Here is a 17939-nt window from a genome sequence, read left to right on the forward strand (position 1 = left end):
GCAAGTCAAGTAGGACTGCTGTTAACTGCAAGTTTTGGGCAGCCGAGTCCCTAAATTTTAGGAGGACTGTTGGGGTCCTCAATTTGTATAAATAAGAGGGCTTAGGGCCTCATTTCAGTTAGTAATTTTTTGTATTCATTTTGTAGTCATTTTGTAGTTCGACTTTTAGGCAGTAGATTAGCTTTGCTTTCAGCACATTTTCAAGTTCTCCTTGTGGACAGTTTTTGGAATGTAACATTTCTTGCTCAATAAAGATGAATCCAGCTTTGCACTAGCTCTAAATCTCTCTTAGGAGGCTGTAGCTCTTGGGGTTGGGCCCATCTCAAGTGCCCAGTACCTCCTTTGTTTACTTTCATGTGTCTTTGCTGCATTCTTAGAATAAAATCAGTTATTTAGATTTAAACATTGTTTTATTATTTAGGTTGTTTTTTATGAGTAAAATAGCTTTTCATGCTCAGATTTAGTTGATAGGTTGTTAACAGAAAAAGTTTCAAGAAAAAGGGCCAACAAACATCTGTGGTTTCACCTCTCCCTCAGTGGGATCAGGAGCTGTGACTAGGATGACTTTGCTGCCCACAAAAACACTGATTTTGCTTTGCCATGCAATCACTAGTGTTTGATCTTCATGTGTAGAAGTTGGTTACAAGTTCAGACTTTCGTTTGCTTAGTTGCATGAGTTAAAATACATGGTTTCGTTGCAGGTCACACTTCTGTTCATTCTCTTTACTGACAGCTAGCAAATTAGGTCAACGTAACTAGGTCTTTGAATTTACAAGTCTTTGTTGGTTCAGATTGGAAAAAGGAATTGCAGAGCACCTGTACCACTCCTTCATCTGCTTATTCTCCATCAGCACCATCCACTCCACCCTCTACTTAGAATCCTTACCTCACGATTGCCACATTTGCTCACATAACCCTAGTTTTTGTACATCATTGGTTAAGCCTTCTTTGAGCCAACTTAGCTATCTACACCTTCTCACCACTCCATCCACCAGTCCCTGGGCCACTTCAGACCCCTATCCTACCTCCATATCCATTCATGCATCTTCCCTCACTCACCCATCGTCCAAAATCCAATTTTTAAAACATCCTGTAGAAGTTTCTGAACATCCTGTAGAAATTCCTGAAACATCCTGTAGAACCCCTGCAGACTTCTTGTAGAAGCTCACGAATGAGGTTTCTTGATAGCCAAACTCTGTGAAACTCTCTGGAAGGGTGTTAGGGACCCCTTAGGCCCTCTCTGAACCTTCCCGACCTCTTCCAAGCATTTCCTCTCGCCAATCCACCTCTGCACAGTCACAAATAGTTAAAAGCACATGCATGATAATTCTAATAACTTATTCAAAAATACAAAAAGATGTTTTCTTCAGGTAGAGGTAGTCTAGACACATGTATTTTACCTTCATAGAAGTAATGGAATCCCTTCTAGTAGTTTTCATTCTCTCCTTTGCATCAGTAGGACTAGCTGGTAGAATTAGGGTTTGCTAGGGTTTGCGTTACTTTTTGGCTTTCAGTTTCTTTCCGCGAGTAGATTAGCTTCCTTTGAGTTAGCTTTCATCCATCAGTTAAAAAGCTTCTTCTAAGAGATCATAGAAGTTGGCTTAAGCCCCTAATGGACTTGTGCCAGCTGACCAAGTGACAGCTGCGGCAAGAGCTAGTACTTATGCATACAACACCGTCGCTTCCAAGTTTGTTACGAACTACCGGGTTGATAAAAGTAAAGACGGGAGTCCTAGGAGTTGCAGCATTATTGCTGCAATACTGGAGCCCACCATATTTTTGGCGCCGTTGCCGGGGAAGCGTCAAAGTATTGGTGATTTCCGCTTTTCTTCTATTTTCCACTACAATCTTCTGCTAAGTAGTTTATTTCATTTCCATTATGCAATTTCGTTTATGCAAAAGTAGATTAGCATTTCCTGCTTTCATAGATTAGCATTTCAATTCCGCAATTTCATTTTTGCAAGCGTAGATTAGCATTTCAATTCCGCAAGCGTAGACTAGCATTTCATTCCTGCAATTTCATTTGAGCAAAATAGATTAGTCCTTTCCTGGTTTCATTTCAATTCCGCATTTTCATTTTAGCAAGATAGTTAGTTGCAGTTCAATCTATTTCAGTTTTGCAGGTAGAAGTAGAAAAAAACAAAAATCAACCAAAAAGATTCCATTTCATGCCTTGTAGGAGTAGAGATAAGTTAGAAAAATGATTGCACAACACCCCCACTGCTTCACACAGCTAACATTCTCTATTCTTCAATGGCTGTGATTAAAGAACCCTTAGGTGGACAGCAAGACATATTTGAAGAACCTCAAGGGAAGAAGAAGAAGAAACCATTCCTCTGGAGAAAATGGCTACAAGCAGAAATGTTGGGAGCAGCACCTTGTCCAAAGATGAATTCGAAGATCAGATGGAATTTTTCATGAGTGATATGAGGCAGTTTCTTGCCATGCAATTGGATACCCTGTGGATCCAAAAGAAGCAAGAGGAAGCCAAGAGGGATTTGGCCATCTTTTGTCCTAGGTGCACTAGAAAGAATCCTAGGGACGAATGTCCAATGCACCCCCTTGAAGTGTGTTTCGTCTGTGAAGAATACCATCCTACGAATCAGTGCCCTTCCTTGCCTGGAATCAAAGCTGCATATCAGAGGGCAAAAGGAGCCACTGAATCACTCTACTATATGAACCAAAGGAGGCCACATGAACCTAGATCTTATTAGCAGGAACTGCAAGGGACATCCGAGACCTATTATGACCCCTATCAAGCCACTTTCATGCCTTCTTGGGGTCCCCCTGCTCATCCTTCCTGGTTCACACCTCCTCCTTGTTCCTTCATAGATCCATATTATGCCCAACCAGCTGCTCATTCGTTTCACTCTTATGCTCAGCCACAGCCTCAGTGGAATGCACCTCCCCAGGGGTGGAGGCCCCAATACAACATTCCTCTCGCTTCTTTTCCTCCACCACCTGCTCGTCCACAACCATCGCCTCCTGCTCCACCAAGGCAACCCCAAATGCCTGCCCAACCACAACCCCATCCACATCCATCTCAAATCTACGCCCCCACTCAGCTACCCATACCACCATTTCCAAACCTGTCCATTGGAGTAGCTCAACACAATTGCAATGCTGGGACACAACATGTCCAAATGACTCCTCTTGAGCTCAATGATCTTCACCATAGCTCAGGAAGAGTATTGCAAAAAAGAGACTATATTGAAAGCATTGAAGGACCACATCCGGCAAAAGAAGATTCAAAAGAGGAGATCAAAGAACCATGGGCTGCACTTGATGAAGAGAAGAGATCAGAATCAGAGATCGAGAGAGTTCCCTCATGGTTACCATCAAATCCTCCATGTACTCAAGAGAAAGATCAGCAAAAAGAGGAAGATGAGAAGGTCATGATAGAAGGTGACATGAAGAATGATCCAGATCAGCAAAAGGACCAAGGATATCAAAGCTATATTGAGATATGGTTTCAGACGGTCACTAAGTTGCAGCGGTACTCTCTTCCTCAGCTATGTTTGATCCCTTCAAAGTCAGATCATTTGGTCTCTGGAATCCGGATACCTGTCAAAGCATGCATTTCGAGCCTTCACATCATCTTGTCTCTAATCTCGATGTGCACATGGCTCCATTGGAAGTATTCTTATACTTGAAAATGATTTTGTTTTTCAAGTAGGGTAGGGTAGAAAAAAGAAAAAAATGAAAATAAGAAGAAAAATAAAAATATAAGGTGAAAACCTCCTCAGAGGTGCCTTAGATTGGCTCATTGATTGAAAACCTCCATGAGGTGGTCAATGGGTTGGGAAAAAAGAGAAAAGAGAATAAGATCTCTGGGTGAAAACCTCCCTTGGAGGCGCCCAGGGCAGGCAATTAGGGTGAAAACCTCCATGAGGCGCCCTAGTTGTTTTCAAAAAAAAAGGAGAAAAAGAGAAATAAAAATAAACCTAATTTCCATTGGATAATTTCAGGTTGCAAGAAGGACATTGCAGGTCAGGAGGATCACTCAAAACAAAGACAAAGGAATTTTTGTGCCTTCTACAGGAAGTTCTGTATTTCTACAGGAAACATCCTGTAGAACCTTCAAGCGAGCCAGATTCGATTTTGGAAGGGAATCTAAAGCCTGGAAGCTATTGGTTATGCCTGCAAGCATCCATTTTTCCATTCCTCACCCTTTTCCATCATTTTTTCCACCTCATTGTGCTTCTTTTATGAAAACTGTGTTTTCTACAGGAAGTTCTGTGTCTTCTACAGGAAGCTTACAAAAAAGCCAAATTGATCTCCGAAGAGGACCCGAAGGCTGGGAATATGTCCATGAGGCCTGTACACATCCATTTTTCCATCCCTCACCCTTTTCCATCATTTTTTCCATGTCATTGTGCTTCTTTCCTCAAAACTGTGTTTTCTACAGGAAGTTCCTATAGAAATTACAAGAAGTTAAAAATGGATTAAAACAAGTAGTTTGGCGAACATGGTAGCTTCCTCAAGGGTTCAGAAGTCCTCCTGCAATATTCAAACTCCTCCTCCATCATCTCCATGCCTGCATCACAGCTCAAGCTCATTCTTTTTCACCATGCAAAAACTTGCAGAATGCTTTGAAGAAAAAAATACATAGAACAGAATTATTTTTTTGCCCTAACTTGAAAACCATGCATCCATTTGAAAAACCGTTTTATGGGGAATTGTATAGGGGTGATGGCAACATGCCTGAGTAGTTTCATCCAATTCCGGTGCACGGTTTCCAAGAAATCAGCCTTCATCACCTTCAGCCATTTTTGCATTTTCTCCATATCTGTGCATCCGTTTCAAAACTTGTTTCATGGGGAGATGCATGTGGGTGACAGTAACCTACCCAAGTAGTTTCAGCCAATTCTGATGCACGGTTTCCGAGAAATTGATCTCTGAAATCTTTAGCCATTTTCCATTTTTCTCAAAATATGTGCATCCATTGATCTCAATTTTGCTATGGGAGGTGCATCATGATGATAGGAACATGCTCAGAAAGTTTCAGATCGATCTGATCTATCGTTCGGGAGCAATGGTGAAAACAAGTTTTGGTCCTGTGAAAATTCAGCAGCAGCAGCTTGAGGGTGCAGATCTGAACGTGGAAACGAACTCCTGCAGCTTAGATCCAGCTAGAGGATACCTGCACAAGCAAAATAACCACACATCAGACAGAAAAGAGCTTATAGCACAAAGGATCCAGGCATGCAGCAGCAGAATATGAGCATGCAGCAGCAAAAAGCACCTCACAGCAACCATTTGACTTCAGGTACGTGACTAAAACTCATTCCTCTGATTGCATGAATGTAATTCGGAAACAGCATGAGCAATGAGATGGTTGGGATTAAAACAATCGGTGGCCAGCTAACTGGCCACCCTCATCCAGTTCAACAGTGCTCGGTGGGTGAATAAGACACGTGCGCTCAGCCATCTCAGGAGGAAATTGGGAAACAAGTAATGGTGACTGTTTGACCTTCAACGTGATTGATGGAGTGATCACAGGTAGGAAACATGATGATTCGTGACAGCACTTCTGTCTGCATGGCCAGCACATGTTTTTGCCACCTCACCACAAATCACGCAGCAATTAAAGATGGCTCGGCTGAAACTCACGAACTGCTGTTCATCTGCACTTTCCACATCCTCAACTGAAGTGTGCACAATCGGTTAACCTATCGTCCTCCACTGAGTTTTTCTACCTGTCTTCGAGATTCTGCTACGTATCAGGCTCGCTCAGAGGCACAGGGGCGCTCTACAGGCATTTCTACAGGAAGACGTTCTACAGGAAAGTACAGCAAAGCCTTCTAGAGCAGAAAAGCCCGAGTTTTTCTTCATCAAATTTGGAGCCTGAAGAGAGATATGTATCACAAGGGAAGAAGATTTTGCAGCCTCATCATTTATTAGATGGACTAACAGAGGTACTGGGAGAGAATGATGAACTTCAAACGCTCAAAGATGGGCTATTTGGAGATGTGTTAAGGTCCACACAGGAGGCCATCATTCTTCCACCATGGATTGTTCTTGCAGTATGGCCAAGGCCTGGTGTGTGGGATTATGTCCGTGTCAATGTTGATGAACTTGCTGCTGAACAGCTTTCTGTGGCTGAATATTTGGAATTCAAGGAGCACCTTGTGGATGAAAGTGTCAAGGATAAATATGCATTGAAGCTAGACCTTGAGCCCTTCAATGAATCTTTTCCTCGCCCAACACGGCCATCTTCCATTGGTAGTGGAGTTCAATTTCTCAATCAGCATTTGTCCTCAAGATTATTCCATGATAGAGAAAGCATGCAACCCTTGTTGGATTTCCTTCGAGCACACAGCTACAGAGGCTAGAAGCTGATGCTGAATGAGAGAATACAAAGTTTGTCCAAGCTATGCTCAGTCTTGGTAAAGGCAGAGGAATATCTTAAAAAGTTCCCCAAGAATACACCACATACAGAGTTTGAATACAAATTACAAGAAATGGGATTGGAAAAAGGATGGGGAGACAATGCAGAACATGTCTTGGATATGATTCATTTGCTCTTGGAGACTCTGCAGGCCCCTGATCCATCAACTTTAGAAACATTTCTAGGAAGGATTCCTATGGTCTTTAATGTTGTGATTCTTTCACCTCAGGGTTATTTTGGCCAAGAAAATGTTTTAGGAATTCCAGATACTAGTGGACAGGTTGTGTATATACTTGATCAAGTTCGTGCATTGGAGAATGAAATGTTGCTGAGAATAAAACATCAAGGATTGGACATTAAACCTGAAATTATTATGGTGACTCGGTTGATTCTTGAGGCTTATGGTACAACATGCAATCAACAAATTGAAAGAATTGGTGGAACACAACATTCAAGGATACTCCGGGTACCCTTTAGAATAGAAAAAGGAGTTCTGCAGAAATGGGTTTCTCGATTTGATGTGTGGCCTTACTTGGAAAGATTTTCAGAGGATGTATTAAATGAAGTAATGGCAGAGCTAAAAGGTCAACTTGATCTGATCATTGGCAATTACAGTGATGGAAATTTAGTTGCATCTCTGATTTCACATAGACAAGGAATCACTCAGTGCAACATAGCCCATGCTGTGGAGAAGACCAACTACCCAGATTCAGACATATACTGGAAAAAATATGAAGAAAAATACATTTCTCTTGCCAGTTTACTGCAGATCTAATTGCAATGAATCATGCAGATTTTATTATCACTAGCACATATCAAGAGATTGCTGGAAGCAAGGATATTGTTGGACAGTATGAGAGCCACACTGCTTTCACCCTTCCTTGGTCTTTATCATGTGGTTCATGGAATTGATGTTTTTGATCCCAAATTCAACATTGTTTCTCCTAGAGTAGACATGCAGATTTATTTCCCTTATACAAAGAAGCAACATCGTCTTACTGCTTTACATGGTTCAATTGAGGAACTCTTGTTCAAACCTGAACATATAGCTGAACACATGTGTATTTTGAATGACCGTAAAAAGCCCATTATCTTTTCTATGGCAAGACTCGATAGAGTGAAAAACATGACAGGACTGGTTGAATGGTTTGCAAAGAACAAACACTTGAGGGATACTATCCTCCACGTTCTGGGGAGGAAACCATATACAGAATTCCCATTCTGATCAGTGCACAAGCCAAAACAGAGCGTGAGGAAGCAAGATATTGAGGCAGAGAAGAAAACTAAGGGTAAGGAAGCTAAGGGAAAGAAAACCTAGGGCAAACCATCACAGGAAAAGCCACAGGAAAAGCAAGAGGAAAAGCAAGAAAGAAAAAGAAGGAAGAAACAGAGAGAAAAAAAACAAGTTTAATCCCTGGAAATTGTTGCAGGTTGCAGGGACACAATGCGGAAAGGGGGCCTCCCAACACAAGCAGAAGGGTCCCTACCAAGTTCCTAGGCATCCTCACATCCATCCCCTCCATGAACACTCATTTTTCAGGGTTCGGACACATTCTAGTCATGGTTCAACCTTCTACAGGAAGCTACAGGACTTTCTACAGGAAGTTCTGTATTTCTACCATAAACATCCTGTAGAGCCTTTGGGCAGGCCAGAATCGATTATGGAGAGGGATTTGAAGCTTGAATTCTGTTGAGGAGGCATGCAACCACTCTTTTCTTCCATCCTCCACTGGTTTCATCTCTTTTCACCACCATTGCCACCATCTGATTGAATATACTTGCACAAACATACCAAAGCTGAGAATTCTCTACGAAAAGGAGCAGGCAGTGGGAAGAAGCAGAGAGAAAAGCATGATTTCATGACCGAGAAGAGGACATCACTTCAGAAGCTTAGCATGACAGGGAGGCCACCAGGGCCATCAAAGATGATGAGATAGATTGGTTTCTCAGAGGATTAGTAACACTTCCAGTAGGGGGTGATGATGAGCCCCAAAAATGGATAATTATATGGGCTCATTCAACCTCCTAATTTGACTTAATCCACCATTCTCATTAGTTTATTGCATGTTTTTTACTATATTTATGCTAATAGAGTGAATTGGGTTAGTCATTATGCCAACAAGTCTAATGTGTGCTTTGTGTAGCCTTTTTGGTCAATTTGGAGACAAAATTGAAGGTTTTAATGAGCACTTGGCAGCCAAATTCGTGGGAGAACAAGGGAGAGAATTTGTAGGAAGGTGTCCCCTTCATTTATGGGCCCTTACCTCGAATTCTCCACCATCAACTTGGCGTTCAAGGGCCACCAAATCAATTATCACAAGGGCAGCCAAGCAAGTCAAGTAGGACTGCTGATAACGGCAAGTTTTGGGCAGCCGAGTCCCTAAATTTTAGGAGGACTGTTGGGGTCCTCAATTTGTATAAATAAGAGGGCTTAGGGCCTCATTTCAGTTAGTCATTTTTTGTATTCATTTTGTAGTCATTTTGTAGTTCTTTTTTTAGGCAATAGATTAGCTTTGCTTTCAGCACATTTTCAAGTTCTCCTTGTGGACAGTTTTTGGAATGTAACATTTCTTGCTCAATAAAGATGAATCCAGCTTTGTACCAGCTCTAAATCTCTCTTAGGAGGCTGTAGCCTTGGGGTTGGGCCCATCTCAAGTGCCCAGTACCTCCTTTGTTTACTTTCATGTGTCTTTGCTGCATTCTTAGAATAAAATCTATTATTTAGATTTAAACCTTGTTTTATTATTTAGGTTGTTTTTGATGAGTAAAATAGCTTTTCATGCTCAGATTTAGTTGATAGGTTGTTAACAGAAAAAGCTTCAAGAAAAAGGGCCAACAAACATCTGTGGTTTCACCTCTCCCTCGGTGGGATCAGGAGTTGTGACTAGGATGACTTTGCTGCCCACAAAAACACTAATTTTGCTTTGCCATGCAATCACTAGTGTTTGATCTTCATGTGTAGAAGTTGGCTACAAGTTCAGACTTTCATTTGCTTAGTTGCATGAGTTAAAATACATGGTTTCATTGCAGGTCACACTTGTTATAGACATTTTTGTGCCTTACAGCTCTAAGCATGAAATGTTCATAAACCAAAGGATCCTAAGTCCCTAAAAGTGTTGTTCCGACCCCCAAAGGAACAAGGTCAACAAATTACAGCTTCTCCCAGAAGTTCTCCACCAGAAACTGCTCAGAATCAGTCAAATCAGGATCATTTGAGCTGCTCCACTGGCTAGCTGCGTTGCATAGCACCCAAATACACTAACTAAGTGCGTTGCAACGCACCTAAATGCACTACCAGGGTGCGTTGAGCGGGAAATGACAAATGGCAGTGCCATTCCGCGAGGTGGAAAGACAATGGAAGCTTCCAGAATCTTCTCCAATGACACTTGCCTCACTAAGTTCGACCAAGGATGAGTAAGAGGCTCTCAGTCTCCAAGTGGAAGCAAGAACTGACAGAGAGAAGCCACTAGTCAAATCATAAGCTGACTCATCCTCCTTGCATACATCTATATATGGATCCCTCATCCCAGAGATCCAGAGGCTGGAATTTTGTACATTGCAAAGAATTGTTGTTGGTTTTGAGATAGATATCAGAGTATTGGGTGATTTATGCTTTGTTGGAGGTGAAGAGGGGCTTCTTTGCTGGGAGGTTGATGCTGGATCAGGAATCATCGGTTGTAACTCCTCCTGGATCTTCTTGTTATATCAATAAAACTATTTGAGTTTCTCCTACATGCTTGTGTATCATTGATGTCTGTTACATTTGTATGTTTAGCTTAAATCTTATCCTAAGCTTTTTATGAATATAAACCCATGTCTTTGTATAGTTTCCTTCTTCTGTGATATTGCAGGTATTTGGTGAAGTCGGGCAAGTAAGGGAGCAGGTAGTTGGAAGCTGTCAAAGAGGAGAGAGATTGGATCAAAGGACTAGCGCAAGACACAGGTTGGTTCATCCTATTCCTCTTTGTTTATAGTTCATAAAGAAGAATACAAAAGTACTTTTCTCTGTTTGTTTCTTAGGTCACTGTCACACCTTAGTGGGATAGGGTCATTCTGAATAGACACTTTTCCCATTAACAAAATGGCAACTCCACTGGGGACGATTGTCTAATTAGTTTGTTTTTGTTTCTCTTGTTTTTTGTTTCATAAACTTAGAAGTAGCAATCGAACTGCATTTGCCATTAACAAATGCAAAGTAGACATCTGCTACTTCAATCCATTCACTGGATCTGTTTATGATTTGAACAGCTGATTCACAAATGATCTTATTGCCCTTTGTGATAGCTCTTAGACCTTCTTTAAATCTACCCTCTGATTGTGCATTACTGATTGCTTTTACTCGGCCAAAAACCATAGATTAAACTACAAACCGTGACCCAAAACCCGGATAGAATTCTCGTTTGTGCCCCAGCGCAGGCTCTGTGAAGAGGTTCTGCACTTCAACGCACTTCCCGAGAGGGCTACCTGTGTTGCAATGCAGTTTCTCTGTGTAACAGGTGCGCTGATCAGCCTAGCCCTGTGCAGCTGAGGTTCTTGTGCTTCATTCTTTCCAGTTTTGTCTCTGTTTTTTGCAGCCTGTGATCAGTGTATGTGTCTGTTTAAAAACCCCTTTTCCTTGCAGTAATTCCACCTCCTTTGTACAAAAGAACTGTATATGTTTTTTGTGTGTTTGTTACGTCATTTACAGTTTTCCATTGCAAAAGTAGAATAGTCATACTGTCGTCCTTTGATTTAGATCTGTCGCAAGTGTCGATTTTGATCATAGGAGAAAGTTTATTTGCTGTTGACAGTCGATTATGCTTTTACTTTTGCCTTTGGTTTGAATTTGTGACTTTCTAGTGTCGAAACGAGTATTTATTTCAAAATCATAAAGTGTCGTAATCATCTCTACCTTTTGATTTCGAAAAGAAGCTTGTTTGTGTTGGTCACTTGAAAGCAAATTCAGATTTGTACATCAACTTTCTTTTTAGGCATCAATATTAAGAAAGTGAAAAACAAATACATGCACATGTGCATTTGCATATTGACAGTCTGTTTGGCTTGATTTAGGAAAGTGCATTTACAGTGTGCTCTTTGCTCTTTGTGAAAAGATTGTGTCTTTCTTTTCCCCTTGTAGCTAGGATTTTCATTGCTGAAAAGAGATAAAAGCTTGCTTATCATCTTTAGATTGCATTTTAGGAATTAAATATACATCTCGTGGTGAACCCAAAAGGCAAACTTCATAAGAAAGATCAACTTAAAATAAATTCAATGAACTTAACAACGCTTTGAAACTTAACGCACAACATTTAGAGGTCTAGGCTAGAGACGTATTCCGGCGTCGTAAAGCCTGGTAACTGTTGTCCTCACTGATGGTTGGGTGATTCCTCCACTTTGAGACGATAAGTGCCAGTACGGAATTGTGCTCCCACGTACCGTTGAGTATATATTGGGAGACCCCTATAGGCTTAAAACCTTTTATCCATAGGAAGCCGTGTCGGCCGCCCTGCTGATCGCAATGCACCGAACACAGCATTCGGGAAAATTGACTGCCGTACCGTAAAAAGTATTCTGCAGTTTTGCGATTGGTTTGGTACTCCCTCTACCTAGATCTCTAGAGCAGTCCCTTTCGTTCCTTTTCAGACTCCTTAATGGAAAAGGTCCATCTGAGCACTTGTCACTTCAGGCTCATTAAAAATCGAAGGAGACTAGAGTCATCTTTTGTTTTTTCTCGACTCTTAAAAACTGAAAAAACAAGTTGTTTCAAAGCGTCTAAAATTTATTTTAATCGGAATAACATCACTGTCACACCTTAGTGGGATAGGGTCGTTTTGAATAGACACTTTTCCCGTTAACAACACTTTTGTTCATTCTCTTTACTGACAGCTAGCAAATTAGGTCAACGTAACTAGGTCTTTGAATTTACAAGTCTTTGTTGGTTCAGATTGGAAAAACGAATTGCATAGCACCTGTACCACTCTTTCATCTGCTTATTCTCCATCAGCACCATCCACTCCACCCTCTACTTAGAATCCTTACCTCACGATTGCCACATTTGCTCACATAACTCTAGTTTTTGTACATCATTGGTTAAGCCTTCTTTGAGCCAACTTAGCTATCTACACCTTCTCACCACTCCATCCTCCAGTCCCTGGGCCACTTCAGACCCCTATCCTACCTCCATATCCATTCATGCATCTTCCCTCACTCACCCATCGTCCAAAATCCAATTTTAAAACATCCTGTAGAAATTTCTGAACATCCTGTAGAAATTCCTGAAACATCCTGTAGAACCCCTGTAGACTTCCTGTAGAAGCTCACGAATGAGGTTTCTTGATAGCCAAACTCTGTGAAACTCTCTGGAAGGGTGTTAGGGACCCCTTAGGCCCTCTCTGAACCTTCCCGACCTCTTCCAAGCATTTCCTCTCGCCAATCCACCTCTGCACAGTCACAAACAGTTAAAAGCACATGCATGATAATTCTAATAACTTATTCAAAAATACAAAAAGATGTTTTCTTCAGGTAGAGGTAGTCTAGACACATGTATTTTACCTTCATAGAAGTAATGGCATCCCTTCCAGTAGTTTGCATTCTCTCCTTTGCATCAATAGGACTAGCTCGTAGAATTAGGGTTTGCTAGGGTTTGCGTTACTTTTTGGCTTTCAGTTTCTTTCCGCAAGTAGATTAGCTTCCTTTGAGTTAGCTTTCATCCATCAGTTAAAAATCTTCTTCTAAGAGCTCATAGAAGTTGGCTTAAGCCCCTAGCGAACTTGTGCCAGCTGACCAAGTGACAGTTGCGGCAAGAGCTAGTACTTGTGCATACAGCACCATCGCTTCCAAGTTTGTTACGAACTACCGGGTTGATAAAAGTAAATACGGGAGTCCCAGGAGTTGCAGCATTATTGCTGCAATACTGGAGCCCACCAATAGGACAACTGACGTGCACAACTAGTCTAATGCGGTCATTATCGACTTTTCCGTCGTGATTGGTTATGATAGATTTTTCATGTGTTTAATGGTTCGGGGAAGTGATATACATAATCTTATTTGACGAATTACAAAGGTATAAGACAGAAAAGGGTGTTAATGATTGCTATTGGTGTATAAAGAATGTGACTTCAATACCATTAACAGAGCTCTACTGCTGACAGGTGTCCATAACCTTGACAAATTTGTTTGTTTCACACATGGAACCATGATCCTTTGTGTATGCTTAGGAAGTGTTGTACAATGTCAAAATGGAGGTCATTATGCTGGCATGGTAACCAGTTAAACCATAATTCCATTCACCGGGAAGGAGTGAAAGGTGGGCAGGCCGGCTCATAATGAGACCTCCTGTTCCAAGGGCTCTTTGTTTTTCTGATGTGCCTCTTGGATCATATCCCTGGTGTGGTGGCCATAGTGGGAATGCCACTTCACTTTCTTCCTTATGATCATGGTAGGCTGGCTCCTGATGAGACCCCCTATCCTGCATTTGAAAATTCATATAACAAGTCATATAAATAGTTTTCTTCTTTTTCTATTTAATAAAGTATTTTCCTATTTATACACAAAGGGTGGTTCAACACTCCTTAAGAGTAGGAATGGTGGAAGAAGTCTTAACATCTCAATAGAAAATATAGACCCTTTGTTCTTATTCCTTAATAATGATCAAAGAAGATTATGGGAATTTAAAAAGAACCAGCATGATAAAGATAACCAATCATATCAGTATTAGTAGTACAATGACAGCAAAAGTGATGGATAATTTTGTCCTTTCCTCTTTCATCCTATCAATTCACAATGATTTCTTGTAAAAGTAGCGATTTTATATAATTTGTTGATTTCAGTATGCTCTAGCTTTGTAGCCATTGCATAAGTTTATAGTTGTGCTCTAAAAGACCTGAAACAGGAGGAACAGCAGGTCTCTTTACATTGGAAGAACAAGGAGAACAAGCATAAGTAAAAGGAATATGAGAATGTTATCATTTGAAAAAGGAAGGGAAAAAAAATTACAAGTGTTGTTCCTTTGAAAAAGGAACAGCAAAAACCGAAAGTGTTGTTCCTTTGGAAAAGGAACAGCAGAAAACGCAAATGTTGTTCCTTTGGAAAATGAACAGTAGAAACTAAAAGTGTTGCTCCTTTGGAAAAGGAATAGCAAAAACCGAAAATGCCGTTCCTTTGGAAAAGGAACAACAAAAACCAAAAGTGTCGTTTCTTTAGAAAAGGAACAGTGAAATCACAAAAATGTTGTTCTTTTGAAAAAGAAACAACAGAAAACACGAGTGCCATTCGTTTGGAAAAGGAACAGCAAAGACGTGAGTGTCTTTCTTTTGGAAAAGGAACAGCAAAGACGCAAGTGCCGTTCTTTTGGAAAAGGAACAGCAAAGACGTAAGTGTCATTCTTTTGGAAAAGAAACAGCAAAGACGGAAGTGCCATTATTTTGGAAAAGGAACAGCAAAGATGCAAGCGTCGTTCTTTTGGAAAAGGAACAACAAAATGAAAGTGAAAAAGGGAACGATTAAAGTAAAAAGTGTTGTTCCTTCGAAAAAGGAACAACAAAACGAAAGTGTTGTTCCTTTGGAAAAGGAACAGAAGAAAAACAAAAGTGCACACAAATGTTGTTCTTTCGGAAAAAGGAACAGCAAAAACGACAATGTTGTTTCCTCTGAAAAAGGAACAGCAGAAAAAAATGCAAGTGTTGTTCTTTTGAAAAAAAAGGAACAACAAAAATGATGGAATTGTTGTTGCTTCGAAAAGGAACAGCAAAGTGCAAATACAAAAATATGTACAGAGAATGATTTAACAAAACAAAGAAATTATGTACAAAGTGTAAAAACAGGTGAATCACTTAATGAATCACAGGTGAGGAAGATTTCTCTTCCTCCTGTAAAATTTGCATATCGGAATCTTCGCGGAGTTGCTGGTAGAAGGATTCCCGAGTAAGTGGTTTGCGGTATAATCGAACTCGGTGGCCATTTACTTTAAAGGTATGTCTAGATCCGTCAATAGTGACTAGAGTAAGGGTGCCATTATCATGTACCTTCTGGATTTCATATGGCCCCAGCCAGCGAGTCTGAAGCTTCCCGAGAAAATCTTGAAACCTGGAATCGTATAAGAGCACCCAATCTCCCTCGCGGAAGACTTTATTTTTAATGAGAGCGTCATGCCATTTAGCTCGCTACTGTTGGATCAATGCAGTGTGTTGGAGGGAAAAGAGCCTAATTTCATCTAGCTCATTGATCTACTGTAATCTATTAATCTATGCCTCGTTTAGATCTAGGCCGACTTCTTGTGTTGTTCGTAGTGTTTGGATTTCGAATTCTATGGGAAAAATGGGTTGCTTTCCAAACACCAATTGGTATGGTGAATAGCTGGTAGTGCTTCTCCATGTTGTTCTGTAGGCCCACAAGGCTTCTGGTAGTCTTGCAGCCCAATCGTATCTATGTGACGCAATGGTTTTTGTTAAGATTGCTTCTATTATTTTATTGTTGCTTTCTACTTGACCATTTGCCTGTGGGTGGTATGGAGTGGTGATTTTGTGCTAGATATGATAGTTTTTAAGTGTTGCAGCAATCTTGTTACCAGCAAACTATGGTCCACCGTCTGTAATTATGTCTCTTGGAAGCCCATATCGCACGAATATGTGAAATAGGAACTGTATGACAGAATCCTTTGTAGCTCTCAGTAGTGCCTCTGCTTCAACCCATTTGGTGACATATTCTGTTGCTACCAAAATATATGTTTTCTGGTTCGAGGATGGGTTAATTGGACCAACAAAATCGAGGGCCCATCGCTCGAATGGTTCAATAACTAGCTGTGGATTCAGGGGCATTTCGTCAAACTAACCAGGGCGTCCTGCTCTTTGGCAACTGTCACAAGCTTGAACGAACTTCTTTGCATCTTTGAAGATTGTGGGCCAATAATACCCTGTTTGCAGCACCTTATGTCTAGTTCTCCAATCGGCGAAATGTCCACCACATGGTCCGTCATGACAAGCTTTCAAAATGTCAAAAATTTCATCCTCGCGGATGCATCTCCTGATGTGCATATCTGCCCCTGTATGGAACAGGTAGCCCCCAATCCAAGAAAATCGAGCACTTCGTTGGACAATCTGTTTTCGTTCATTGGGGGTCAGATGTTTTGGTAATTTACCTACTACTAAGTAATTCGCAACATCAGCATACCATGGTGTTTTAACAGTGACAACAAACAAATGCTCATCTGGAAATTGATCTTCAACTATTGCTGCATCCACTAGTTTTGGCATTCGCGAGAGAAAGTCAGCTACAGGATTTTCTTTTCCAGGTCTGTCCTTGATTGTAATATCAAATTCCTGCAATAAAATCAGCCATCTAGTTATTCTACCATTTGTAATTGGTTTATTTTCCAAATATTTTATGGCAGAGTGATCTGTATACAAGATAATAGGATATCTAGTAATGTAATGCCTGAACTTATTAACAACATGTATTATAGCTAGAAATTCCTTTTTAGTAACAGTATAATTCAATTCAGCAGGGGATAAATTCTTGCTAATATAATAAATTGCATATGGCTTTTTATCTTCTTCCTACCCAAGGACTGCTCCAATCTCTGTATCTGAGGCATCTGATGAAATTTTGAATGGCAGGTCCCAATTTGGTCCTCAAAGGATTGGGGCTGTGGACATAAGCTTCTTCAGATCCTGAAAAGCACGGTCACATTTTTCTATCCAAAGAAAGTCAACATTACCTGTCAATGCATATAGAGGTGCAGCAATATGCGAAAAATGTTCTATAAACCTTCTATAATAACTAGAGAATCCAGGAAAACTGCGTACCTCTGTTTGAGTGGTAGGAGTGGGAATTAGCAAAATTATTTGAATTTTGGTTGGGTCTACCTATATGCCAGCTGTTGAGATATAATGGCCTAGAATAAGTCCTTTAGTCATCATCATATAGCATTTTCATGGCTCAAACAAATCCTGGTGGCAATGCAGTGCTGCAGGACTTTTTCCAGTGTGTCCAATGCTGGGTCAAAATCATCTCCGTATGGTGTAAATTCATTCATGTATACTTCAAGCCCTTCATTTATTAAGTCTGAAAATATGCTGAGGATCGCCCTTTGAAATGTGGCAGGAGCATTGCATAAGCCAAAAGGTAGAACTCTATAGGAAAATGTTCCCCAAGGACAAGTAAAAGTGGATTTGTCTTGGTCTTCAGGGGCAATCTGAATCTGATTGTATCCACTGAGGCTGTCTAAGAAAGAAAATAATTTCTTCCCTACCAAAGTGTCTAATACTTGGTCAATGAATGGAAGGGGAAAGTGCTCTTTTTGTGTTGCTTTATTTAGCTCTCTATAATCTACACAAATCCTCCACTTTCCATTCTTCTTTGGTACCACAACAAGTGGAGAGACCCATTTACTATCGGAGATAGGGTAGATGAAGTTGACATCTAAAAGCTTTTGAAGTTCAACTTTTACAACATATTTTAGATGAGGATTAAGTCTCCTTTGTGGTTGCTGAACAGGTCTCGCATCCTTTTCTATGTAAATGTGGTGTGTACATAATTGGGGATCAATTCCTTTCATATCAGGGTAGTCCCA

At 40.6% G+C, this 17939-nt stretch overlaps 1 pseudogene; it reads left to right on the plus strand.

The window, feature by feature from the left end:
- LOC149220790 (sucrose synthase 4 pseudogene) overlaps window positions 1-7616 on the plus strand; it is a 29374-nt pseudogene extending 21758 nt beyond the window's left edge.
- The last annotated feature ends 10323 nt before the right edge of the window (window positions 7617-17939 follow it).

The sequence above is a fragment of the Pinus tabuliformis genome, chromosome Q (assembly GCF_031772625.1).
Source record: "Pinus tabuliformis cultivar Carrire ecotype Pingquan chromosome Q, CPIR1, whole genome shotgun sequence".
Lineage (NCBI taxonomy): Eukaryota > Viridiplantae > Streptophyta > Pinopsida > Pinales > Pinaceae > Pinus > Pinus tabuliformis.